Below are 13,575 nucleotides of genomic sequence, written 5' to 3'. Positions count from 1 at the left end.
TTATACTCTTTCTTCATTTAGAATTTTTATCAACATTGACTTGATTCCTTTATGCAATTCATATTATTTATTCTGCTAACGACATGTAATAATCTTGTTATCCTCTGAGTGCTTTTGTTTATGTTCAGTCCCACAGAATCTTTCCTAATAACCTCTAACATAATTCAAATATACAATATTCTTTCAACCTTTCCCACCGAACAGAAATTTTCCTCCTTTACTAAATCATAATGTAGAATGGAACACACGAAAGTATGTTTGCTTGTTATTTTGCTATTTTGCTCCCAAAAACTCAGTGATAGCCGAACTTTTATAGTATGGCTAAAGAAAAAAAATAGACGGACCAATAAAATTTATTTAAACATCAATGGTATATTTTGCAGAATTTTTATAATACTAAATCCCTATTAACCCTTTTAACTCTATCGTACACTTTTATACGATAGGGCAGTCTTCATTATTCCATTAAAAAAGTACTAATAAAGCCTTTGAAACGATAACAAATGGTAACATTTGAAAGGCTGTTCTATTCTGAAGAGAATGAGGTACGAACCAAGATCTTAGGATAAATAGGAATGTCTTAGGAAATTTCCTGTTTTATACGGTAATCTGGAGTATTGTGTTGATATTCTTAGTACATTGGTAAATATTTTTTACCTTACTTTTCTAGATAGAAGTCTGAAATTTTGTACACGTATTCAGTATACCTCTTAGTATTTTTCAGCTGATTTTAAGATCTGTGCGTTAACGCAAGGGGTGTCCCGAGGGGACCAAACTTAGAAAATAGGGAATTTTCACCAAAAATTTCTATTTTCCCCCAAAATTTCCCTCCTCAGGGCCATGATAGGGAAATCTAAATGATACCATTTAAAAGGCTATTCTATTGTAAAGAGAATGAGGTATACGAACCATGATCCTAGGATAAATAGGGATGATGTTGTTGCTGCTTGACTGAAAGTCTATAATTTACCTAAAACAAAGCCAGAATTTAAAAGGGTTAATGATTGGAAGATTATGAAGGAGTATACGATGAATTAAATCGTCAGTATTTTTAAAAGTTTCCTATAATGGTTTGAACTGGAACGTAGTGATTCTCAGAAATAAAGTTAACATTTTTCAGACTGGGAATCATATCGAGGGGCGGGTAAAACTTTTCAAGGGATTTGGATGGGGCCCGCGGGCCGTAGTTTGCCTATCGCTGCCATAAGTAACAGTTATAGTTTGCTTTCCCTCCGTAGAATCTAACCCCGATCTTTCGCGTGACTGGCGGGAGATACTAACCACTATACCATTGAGCAAAACGTAAAATCCAGAATAGCTCATTCGAAGAAAGCATTTGAAGAAAAACAAAAGTTCTTGTTCGGAAGTACAGAGACATAGAAATGAGGAAAAGGATAATGAAGGCATTTGTATGGATTGTGAAGTTCTGTGAATATGAGGTATAAACTGTAAAGTAAAGAATGGAAGCATTCAAAATGTGGTGCTATAGAAGGAACCTTGCAAATTACGTGGGTGGATAAAGAGTGTTAGAAATGTTACATGAAAAAACAAATATTCTGAACACTATGTCGCAAAGAGGAGATACGATGATTGGACACATTATGAGACATGGAGAAACTGCACTATTTATTGACCATGGAGGGAATGGGAGAAGGAAAAAAAAAACACCCAGAGGAAATCCGCGATTGAGAGATGTGAACCAAATAATATAAAAGATAGGGAAAATACCACAAGAACAAAAAAAAAAAAAAAAAAAAAAGACTCGGGATAGGGAAAAATGGAAAGCTGAGTCAAACCAATCGAGAGATTCCTGATCAGGAGTGCACTTGCTCTATGAAAAAGTGGTTGTATAGATACTGGGAAGGGATCGTACCAATTTAACTGAAGATTAACCCTTATTCTAAGTACTACGCATGTTTTTCTCACATTAGTACTACGAAGAGTCTGTCAGACTGCGAACAATAGATTGCGGACAAACCAACGGTTTGATATTTGATTTGATATGAGTTTAACGTCCCGTTCAGCAGCGAGGCTATATGAGACGTAGACCTACTGATTAACGTGGAATTCGAACCACATGAGCTCCCGCCGGGGACAAACCAACGGCACGATGTTCATTTTCGCATACACACTAAATATAACCAAGAAGGTAGAGGAAACGACAATTGGGAAAGGAGGTCGAACGGGAACTTATGGGTTAACATGGAAGAATATCAAGGTGCTGCTTTAGTTTAATGTTTGATTACAGAAGACAGCCGTAACGTCCAAGTAGCATACAATAACTATACGTGCCTTGAAAAGTTATTACCAATAAAGGTTAACAAAGTACGTGAATTATTTCCTGGAAAATAATATGCAGGAATATATTTTAGGGAAATTTGTTCGTTTTAATTTCATTATTAAATACACAGATGTCGGAAAAGTAACGGAATTTTTTCTTTATAGAAAAGCACTAGCTCCATCTATTGAAGCAACATATAATCGGAAAGCTGGATATCTGCTCAACAAAACGAGACCACAATCATGAAAACCAATTAACGAAGTGTCAAGTAATAGCAAGAAAAGTGAGTGTATCTGGTATTACCTCGTCACAAAAGCACGATGGAGCAAAGAACCAATATTAAATTTTGTTTCAAGCTAGGTAAAGCCTTTACACAAACATTGGAAATGAAAAAAAAGTGTATGGTGATGAGTGCTTATCTCGTACACATGTGTTTGAGTGGTATACGCGATTTCGGGACGGTCGTGAATCCTTGGAAAACTACCCAAAGCCAGGCAGACCGAAAAACAAATATCGCGATGAGCTGGTGGAATGATCGCCCACAATGCGAATTGGACTGTGATTATGGATGGCAGAGGAATTAAAAAATGTACAAGGAAAAAAAACATGATTCAGGAAATTTTGACAAAGAATTTAAAGAAATTTAAAATCTGTGTTCGATTTGTTTCGCACATCGTATCACAGAAAGGTCGCAGTTCGTGATTTTTTTTTTCTTAAAAACAAATCTCTGTGTTCCCACATCCTCCGTATTCTTCTGATTTATCGCTCTGTGACTATTTCCTATTCCCAAAATTAAAATTGGCCATGGAAGGAAACTTTTATGACAATGTTACACATGTCCAGTCTACCGTGACGAGGGTTATTGAGGCGATTCCGAAAAAAGGATATTAAAATCTCTATGCTAACATTGGTTGAACGTGCCCAGCAATGTTTTGATGCTGAAGGAATGTATTTTGAATAAAAAGAACTATAGTTGGTAAAAATACCTATTTCCTTTTGTTTAATTTGAGAAGTTGCGTTATTTTCGCGACATACTCTGTAGAGACTCTCCCCCAGCACGCTAGCGACATCTCTTAACGTTAGGTACGAGGTAGTGAAGCTAACGACGACTATTAGCCCAACTCTGAAGTATTAGCAATTAGCCTGATAAGGAGATGAAGACGTCTTGACTTTATAAGAATATGCAAAGATTGTATCCTAGATTGTTATGCAAACCGGCATTCTTAAATGTTTTGAAGATTGCATATTAGCGTTACTCACAGCTTGGTGTGTTTTTGCCTTATAAGTAGTTTTTTTTTTTTTTTTTAAGATGCGCTGGATATTTGGACGGTTGCTTCGCAAGCCAGTCCAATCCAAATTCTAATCCAAGGAATGTTATTTTATCCATAATTATTACGTATTGTGTAGATAAAAAAATGTAATCACAATAGCAAAGAAATGTAATTTTCAAAAGCACACTTTGTTGCATTGGAGATACAGGCAGTGTTCGTAGGTTTTCTTAATAAAATTTCCCTCGACTGACCTAATTTTTTTTCTCTTTTTTAACCAAATTTTACCAAGCTTGTTCGGTGTCCAACAGTGGTAGTTCTGGAAGGAAGAAACTGTGGGGGCCAACCATAACTCTGACTATGAATGTATATCATTAGTTTATAATAAACTCTCAAAAATATATAAATTAATGGTTCAATTATTTTTGTCACTCGAAAAACTGGGGGGCTTAGGCTCCCCCGGCCCGCGGCTAGATCCGCCACTGGTGTCCAATTCCTGTGACAGAAGTCATATGATAAGATTAATTTAGTTATATTAAAGAAAGTGCCACCCAACATTTGTTTTGTTCATTTGCTTTTCGCTTCTTCTTCTTCTTCTTTTTTTACTTTTTTAAACAAAAAATATGCGCAAATATACCCAGCCAAAAATTGGTGCAAATTGTGCTACTTTACAAACACGCACACACACACAAACCGCTATTGTATTGGTTTATTTCTGAAGAACGAAAAAATAATTTCAGCATTTATATTATTGGTCACTGTAGTCAGCGCGAGAATTTCCCTGGATTTTCACATTATATCGAAAAATAATGGTAGCGTAAAATTATATCGAAAAGTCGAATTAAGAATGTGGTTCGGATTCCATGTTATAATCAGTAGGTCCACGTCTCATATAGCGTCGCTGCTGAAAGGGACGTTAAACTCAAAATCAACTATCTTGAAAAATTCCCTTTTGCTAAATTTACCTACGAAATTTCCCTAGATGAGTTAAATTTCCCTAATCTAGGGTGAAATTTTGTAGGTAAATTTCGGAGAAAGGGAATATAAATGCTTAAAGTTTCCCTAACCTAGGGAAATTTCCCTCAGATTACGAGAACTGGATACATGACAACAGCGGCGCAAATCTGTCTTCAACTTTGGGGGTGACAAGTAATACTATTTTTTTTCTTTGGTTAAGCGATGCTAAAAGTATTTGTGAAGTTGAAAAACAATTCTGTGGAGGATCAGGGAGCATACTTGTCTTCAACATTGGGAGGCGGGTAGATTTGAGGCTTATTCTGGAGGGATATCAATTTAATTTCACTTTCCTTGCTGGCAACCGGACACAAATCATCACATTTTTTTCCCCAAAAAACTCATTTCAAATCGAATTATTGGGGGGACAGTCCGCCCCATTCCAAGATTAGAGGAACATGTCCCTCTCATCCCCCCGGGATTTGCGCCAGTGCAGGACAATAAGCAGTTGTTGCCGTTTAAAGGATATACCTTGTACAACGTAACATTTATAATATAGGTTTCCAGTGGCGTATTTACGATTTTGTTTCGGGGGGCTTTGCTAAATTTCGGGGGGCTTTGCCTGGAAGCCCCCCCTCCTAAATACGCCACTGCAGGTTTCCCAGTTAACCAATGTTCTTCCGTGATTCTACCCTTCAATGATCATCGAAGAGTGATATTTTAGTCAACGCTGAAACAGCACCTATTTGCCAAAACACTATGTTCATAATCTTTTTATTTGTTTATCTGACAATATTTAATATGTTTTATTGTTATTACTTCGTTTGTTATTGTTTGCCTTGTTTTGTTGTTGCATTATTTTCATCCTATTACCATTTCCAGTTTAAAATGACAACCAAAAACTGGTTAATCCTCTGCTCTTTTTTGAAACGTTTCTTTGTGGTTAATAAAAGCACATGAATTTCTGAAAAATAAAATATGAACAAGCTTAATATCTATGTGCTTTCATACCCATAACACAAAACAAGAAAATAGTTTAGGGTTTTCTAATGGGAATAATGATGCATTATACCAAATTGTCTCAGCGAATACAATCACTTTACCCAAACGAATTCTCTGTAATAATAATAATAATAATAATAATAATAATAATAATAATAATAATAATAATAATAATAATAATAATAATAATAATAATAATAATAATAAAGCTCTATCCGGAACTGGGACAGTGATTTTGTAATTAAGCTCTCTTCAGAGACCAGATAATGTGATGGAAAACGACTTATATTCTGAGGATTGATCTTGAATAATGGTCTATGAGCCCAACAACAGCGTTCGATTTAATATCAGGTCATAGTTCAGAGTAGATCCAGTTAGCAATAACCTCAAGACGCACATAAAAACTCGAAATTCAAAAATAATTTTTTACATTGTAGCTATAAACATATGGTTGCTACTATTTAACAAAATTCCAACTATTGGGCATCAAATTATTTTCTAATGTCTTTTCATATATTTTGAGAGATACTCGTACCTCGGGATGCCAACCGTCCCGTATTTTACCAGACAATTCGGTTTTTGATCACCTTGTCCGGTGTCCGATACGGTAATTTGTGATATCAAGCATGGGCATCATATATGGTGCTCATGGCCCCAGAGAAATATAAGGTGAGCACCACATATGATGCCGTTAAAATGAACCTGTTAAAATGAAACTCCGAATCACGCAATTTTATGTGAAATAAACACTTTTTTTTTTTTTTTTTTTTTTTTAACGAGCGACGTGGTCACAATCTTAAGAGTGTACGTACTCCAGGAGGATGTCCGGTATTTTCATTTTCGAAAGTTGTTAAGGGGATGTCTACCCACTTGCAAGTGTTTCAGGATCCCTATAAGATAACACGTAGATATTTCTATGTGAATATTTAACAAGATATTGCACTTACCGTCTCAAAATTTTCCATGATATTTTCCAACAGCAATACCTGTATGTTCATGGTTTCTGTTTTTGATTTAATGCCCCAGATCAATTTAGATTAATTATAATGTATACTTCCGTTTACACTTGGCAACGTAGAGGATAGAATTTCTCCAGGAATTGAGAGCTCTCTGCTGAACCTCTAGCCCTAATAGTCTTCGCGTCACGTGGTAGTGATTTATTAGCGCTTCTGGCTAAAAACAAATGTTGTCTCTGTTTCTTCCTTTTTTTTTTGTCAAAAACTTGTTTATGGCAGCTTTGTCCTCAGTTTTGTCCACTGCCTCTATCGAGATAGCAGGTATACAATGGAGATCGTTTGCAGATCTCATAGCAGATAATGTAACATTCTTTGAAGAAACTCGAAGACTGACATACGAACCGCGTGACAATCTGGGTAGGGAATCTGGAGCGTTGCAATTTTGTGTTCTGAAGTCCGCCTTATTACACAAGACGAAATGACCATAAACAAGAGACTTGTGAAGGAAGAAGGAAAATGTTCTAAGTAATAGTATCCAATTGTTTCCACATTTTTCACCTTTCCTCCCGAAAGATCCCTTCGAAAAGGGAAAGAGGGGAGGGTGATTTTGTGACCCTTGAGTTTTAGAATAGTCTTGAAACGAACTGCAAAGTGCACTTACTGGAAATTCTACTGTCGTTGTGCTATAATATCTGTGTTGCAAGAAGTGAGACAAAATGAAGGAATCAAAGAGGAAAAGAATTTGGTACTCTCTCCTTCCAAAAAAGAAGTCTCGCCAAGCTAATTCATATGTGTGGTCGATCTCAGAGTATGGAGTTCAGAGACTGGATAGTTAATGTTTACCATTCAGGATTACCTTACAACCAATTAAATTCCATTTTCACCTAGCTTGGGCTGGGTTTGGGCAACTCCCTCTTGTGCAGTCGCCTGGACCCAGATCAGGCTCGTATTTATGGACATGTGTCTATTTCCGGATCACTTCGGAATTGATCCTTCGTTAATAACCATTCAAGTTCATTACTATATTTCCTGAATTATCCAGTAATCCTTTCTCCTCCAATCCTTTATCTTTCTTCATTCTTTCTCTTTTTCTTTTCTTCTCTGCCTCCCTCTGCTACTCTTCTTTCTCACTCTTCTTTTTCCTAACACTAACAAAACTGAAAAACGGTGTCGTGACGGGGAGTAGTCGCTATCAGCACGGTCAATAAGTTGTTTCGATAGTTTTTTTTTTCTTCGGGAGTCCGATATGGAACGATTAACTCGAAAATGAACATATACAGAAAGAATAATAATAATAAAATTTATTCATGATTTCAATTATCAGGTAGGAGAGTATTGTATTTCTTCCTTACTTCGGGCGACTCCTCCTTCCACCCACGAATAAAATTACCCGTATACATGACAATAGGAAGGTATTTCGTTGAAAAATATGCTTTTTGTAGGATCATTTTAATTTCAGGCATACAGTCATTCTACTCCTTTTCATAATGTAATTAATATAGATGTATGCACAGTATAAATGTAATGTGTTAGAGATGTAATGAACTATTTCGTTGATAATTGTTTTTGGTAGAATCATTTGAATTTCAAGCATAACGTCATACTAAGGGGTTCCATAGTCTTGTGGTTAGAACTTTTGACTCCTGTTCGCGTGATTCTAGGTTCGATTCCCTACTAGAATACTCAAATCATTGGCGTTTGCTCATCGTTGTGAGGCAAGCTGGGGAGCCACGTGATTAAAAGACGTGACAGTCTATAGAATTAATATAAATGTATACACAGTACAAATGTTGTTTGACAGTAGTAAGGTATTTCGTTGATATGTATATACTATTTCTAGGATGTATACATTTCTTTGTATACGACTTTTATAATGTATAATGTATTCTTATAATCAAGAACGAAATTTTAAAATTCTTCTTATTATTATTATTATTATTATTAAGTATTCTGCCTTTTGGCCGGTCCTGGGACTGATGAGATTTTTTTCGTTTCTTCTTAATTTTCAGTTTGGACCTTGAAATATTTCTTCCATGTTTCTCGATTTTCAGCTTCTTCTTAATAATAAGTACCGGTAATCATTAATGCTTAATAATAATTAGGCATAACAATGTTAGAAAACTGAAATATTTTAACAGAGCAGTTGATTTCCACGAATGTCTACTAACAAATTTTACCACCCAAGTGAGATTTATACCACTTGACACTATGGTTCGGAACTCATGACTATCATATTTGTGTTACAAGGTTATTTTCTAAAGACAGCTGTTTATTAGTCTAAAATCTAAACTCAGCAATACAGCCCATAGGGGCCTGGACATGCCAGCTGGTAAGCATTCACAACCTAGAAGATCGTGATCAGTGCAATGACATCAAACAATCCTTTCGTCTTTCTTGGCCAGAGATCGCTACCACTTTATTCGGATAGTTCTCCATTTCTTTCACGATGTTGACTCAACTTCGGAAGTTGTGAGCTTACACTGGCAATCGAATCCTATTCTACGTACAATGGAGACACAATATAACGAGATTCAGCTAAGGAAAAAATCCTAAATAGTCATTAGTAGGAAAAGAAGCTGAGTACTATTCAGGAATGAATTGTTGATCATCTCTTAGAGGGAGGATATTTTCGAGAAAATGTACGCATGGAAAATAATAATAATAATAATAATAATAATAATAATAATAATAATAATAATAATAATAATAATAATAATAATAATAATAATAATAATAATAATAATAATAATAATAACACAGCTACACAAAAATAATAAAAGTTCTGTGCACCAGACCCCAGGGTATGGATTCAAAATATTTTGGTACCCAGAATCCAAATTTCGAAACCACAGGACGATTGACCGTGATATTTTTTAAATGGGCGATAAACATAAGCAAACGTAAAACAGCACTTACGTTCTTCGCCCATAAAACAAAGTTGACACGGTCAAATCGTCCTGGAGTTTCGAAATTTGGGTTCTGGGTACCAAAATACATCGAATCAAGTCCAGTGCACAGAACTTTTATTTATTTTGTGTGGTTGTGTAATAATAATAATAATACTGTATAAGGAAAAGGAATGAAGACGTACTAAAGGAAGCTAATGAAGGACGACAGATCATGAAGATAATAGGAAAAAAAAAAGAAACAGCATGCTTGGACATCTTATTCGGCACTCCGATTGGATCACCATGTTGATAGGGGAAAAGGCAGAAGAAAAACCAGGAAGTGGAAGATCAAGGATAGAAAAATCTATAAGTTTTACGTCCCACAGTTATGCCTGGTAGGTTAAAGGAGCTAGTGATGTTGTGAAAAGAAGGAAATGCTGGAATGCAGAAAGTGGAAGGAAACGGGAGAACCCCGAGAAAACCCCCACACATGGTGTTTGTCCTCCACAAAGTTCACTTGGTGCGAGCTGAGATCGAACTAAGGACGCCATGCATTAGAGGTGAACGCTCTACCACTGACCCACCGCGGCCCGATCAGGGATAGATGCAGTTACGAAGAAGAGACCTTATCAAATTATAAAACAGCTCTCCCAGGGGAGAGAAAAGTTTTAAAATTTCCTTCTTGCGCATCAACCTATGATTGAAGTAAGAAAGATTATTATTATTATTATTATTATTATTATTATTATTATTATTATTATTATTATTATTATTATTATTATTATTATTATTATTATTATTATTATTATATCGAGAATGTACTTCTGGGTTTCCTCCTTAAAAAATACACACACTATTTCCAATTATGGTTATCCTACTTTTTACAAATTTGTCTTTTTTTTTCCTCTGTCTTTCATTCCCATCATGCGATGGGTGGGCCATAGAAGGTGACGCCTTTTCTGTGGCCAGAGTGATCAAATTTGTCTAATTCAATATTGGTTTAAATAGTATTAGTTTTCAAGCTATATATATGAGTTCTTTGACTAACTGGATAGTGCACGCCCCTTCTGGCTCACTCGCCACTATTTAACATTAAATTTCAGATGCCTCGATATACTTGCATAAGTTTATTATTTCTAAAATAAACATTACGTAAAAGGTTATTCAAATTGATATCAAGTTTTTCTGACATTTGTATATTACGCATATCTTTCTTAATTTGCATTACTCACATTACCCCAGAGAACGAACAAATTTTAGAGTTATGGTTTGAACTTTTCTTACAATAATAAGCAAATATACGAGGAACAAATTTACCATTATTGACGATGCGGAGGGGAGGAGATTTTCTGGACTAGGAAGGAATGTGTGCGGGTGCAGAGCAGAGGTCTGCACGGGCCGGAATTTTCAGCCCGGGCCCGGCCTGTGAATTTACAATGTGAGGCCCGACCCGAGTCCAAAATATGTCTTAGCATTTAGGCCCTAGCCCGGACTGAGCTCTGTGATAATCAAATGAGCCCGAAATAAGCCCGAATTGCAGAAACTTAATTATTAATGCAAAATTGTATTTTTATTTACAGCAATTCGAGGTTTGATTTTGCAGTTGTGTTTTAAAAGTCCTCCAGAAAAAACGGTGCAATTTGTATCGTTTTACACTATATTTACAAAGTTAGGCCCGAAAAAGTCCGAGAAATATGGTTGCATATTTAAAAATTCACAGCCCGAACCCAGGGGCGTCATTTAGGAGGACAGGGAGAGGCATTTGCCCCCTCCCGAGTTTGAGATTTATATAATTTTATCAATAGCATAGTAGTAAATCAGTGAAAAACGCGAAATTTTACATATATCAAGGGGTCTTGGCTCCCCAAGCCAAATCTGAAATGACGCTACTGCCCGAACCCCTCCCGGGCCCGAAGTGATACATTCTTTGTGGGCCCGAGCACGTGCAGACCTCTGGTGCAGAGGCGTTTCAAGTGGTGGGCGATTGCCCACGGCCTTGCATCTTGAGGGACCTCGCAAAGACCAACGAGCCTAAATCGATTTAGCACTCACTTTTGTCGATGCAACAATAGAAACAAATATGAATTCGGACTTAATTACAGAAAAACAATACGTTTCAAACTAACTTTTCATCTATTCGTATATATTAGATCGCTAGCATACGCGACAGGCGGCGAGTTTATTTTAAAATTGCAATAATGAATGTGTATAAGTCTTTATCGTTGAGATGAATTGTTTTCGATAAATTTTATTATAATTAGCAATTTTTAAAAAAGAGGCAGGAAGGACTCGTAAACCTTATTCGCCTTCTGTGCAGATGGTATGGTAAAAATCAATACTGGATAATGAAAGTGTAAGTGTAAAAACTAATATGGAACAGAGAAACAAAAGAGAACTTCTTCAAAAGGGAATTGGGAGGGGAGGGGATGAGAGTACAGCGTCTTGATTTGTATACTTCAACAAACTTTTCTTATTAGATTACGCAATTTCTAGTTTCTTACTCCGATTATTCAAAGTATTCAAATGTTCTCGGAGGCCCCTCCCTTTAATCCGTCCGTGGTGTCATTCAGTTTGGCTTTTCGCTACTAATTCAAAGTGCTTTCCGAAACAAGTTGTCTTCTTTTGACAGCAGGGGGTGGAAGAAACAAACAAACCGTGAAAGGAAGAAAGAAGAGGTTTTGGGCTCTTCCAGTCCAGACCATTCTAACCACTGAGAAGTGAGAATCACAACGTGATTTTTCTGGTAAGAGCGTCCTTTTAAAAGCAGCTAACAAGCAAACAGATGGTCAGCCCTCTCCCCTCTGCAGCATACTTTTTATTCTCTGTTGCCAAATTTACTGAATTTTTATTGCAATTAATCTAACGCATGTAACGTAAATTGGAGACCGTGGTTGGATTTATATGGGTCTTGTGTATTTGTATTAAAAATTTCAAGTTATTACCTGCAATAGTTTGTTAGAAATTACCATATTAAATTTTACATGTTATCAAATGGAGAGTTAGAAACCTAAGCGGAGATGGTAGAAGATCCCCTTAAGCCTACTCGTAACCCGGGCCCTGACCCTTCTTTTTAGACAAGAAATATGCACAGATTTTTTTCTTCCTATGTCCTCTCTTGAAATTGGTGTCATGTGGGTTGCATAAGTAACAGCAAGGCGTAACTTGAGTTGAGTTGATTTTAGTTTAGCGTCAATTTCAGCAGCGAGGCTATATGAGACGTGGACCTACTGATTAACGTGGAATCCGAACCACATAAGTTCCTGCCGGGAATCGAACCCGGGTCTCCCACGCCAAAGGCGCGTACCCAAACCGCTTAGCCACGAAGGAGCTCTGCAAGGCGTAACTACAGACAATAAACATACAGATATACTTCTTCCATTACCAATCAAAATTTCAGTTCTTTAGGTTGTACAGATCGAGATAGATCGACGCTGTCGTCGCCGTTTCTGCTGATGTCAGGAGCAGAAGAGCAAGCAGTTCTTCTAATCTTAGTCGCTTTAGAGGGAGGAGGAGAAAGTAAGGAAAAACTACATGAATGTAAGCTAATAAATCATGCTATATCGAATATTTAACTTGTTTCTGTAATCTAATTAAAAAAAATATACCGTCGGAACACTTTATACATGATCCAAAGATTTTCGTTACGTGTATGAAATTTCTTGTGTGGCTGCAAACTTTGTACAAAGTTCTTCTTCTTCTGCGTAGTGAACCTCCCACTAGTCCCGCCCAGTGATTTCAAGTTTCTGTCAGAGAATTTAGCTTTTGTAATATATATATATATATCTCGTCCTCTTCTTTCCATATTTCTCGCTTTGTGTTACTTTTCCTCTGTATTTGAACGTCTTGAGAAGTCTATAACCGTTATAGTCTTTCTATGAAATCTTGATTGGTTGGAAATGTTAATCTTAGTCTCGCATTTAATCTGATTGGAAATTCAATCATACGATATTTCGTTAAACTGGTGGGATGGATCCCTTTCCGTCTTTACTGCAAGGTAGAACGTTTTGTTAAGAAATTACAGTGTTACATCTATGAAAATACAATCCCTGGTTTCGGATGTTAAATTAGACGATTCTACGTTTAATCATGCCTCCAGAAAACTTTCTGCCTTTATTTCGCTTGAGATTGTTTCCTCAAACTCTATAAAGGCACAGACTATATCTTACAAAGAAACTGAAAAAATATGACATATTTTTTGCTCTTCCTCTGATAAGATATCTCTCCCT

Source organism: Thermobia domestica, chromosome 13, assembly GCF_964235325.1.
Source record: "Thermobia domestica chromosome 13, izTheDome1.hap1.1, whole genome shotgun sequence".
In the NCBI taxonomy this organism is placed as follows: Eukaryota; Metazoa; Arthropoda; class Insecta; order Zygentoma; family Lepismatidae; genus Thermobia; species Thermobia domestica.
The sequence above is the reverse complement of the archived record's forward strand: the minus strand, read 5'-3'. Positions refer to the sequence as shown.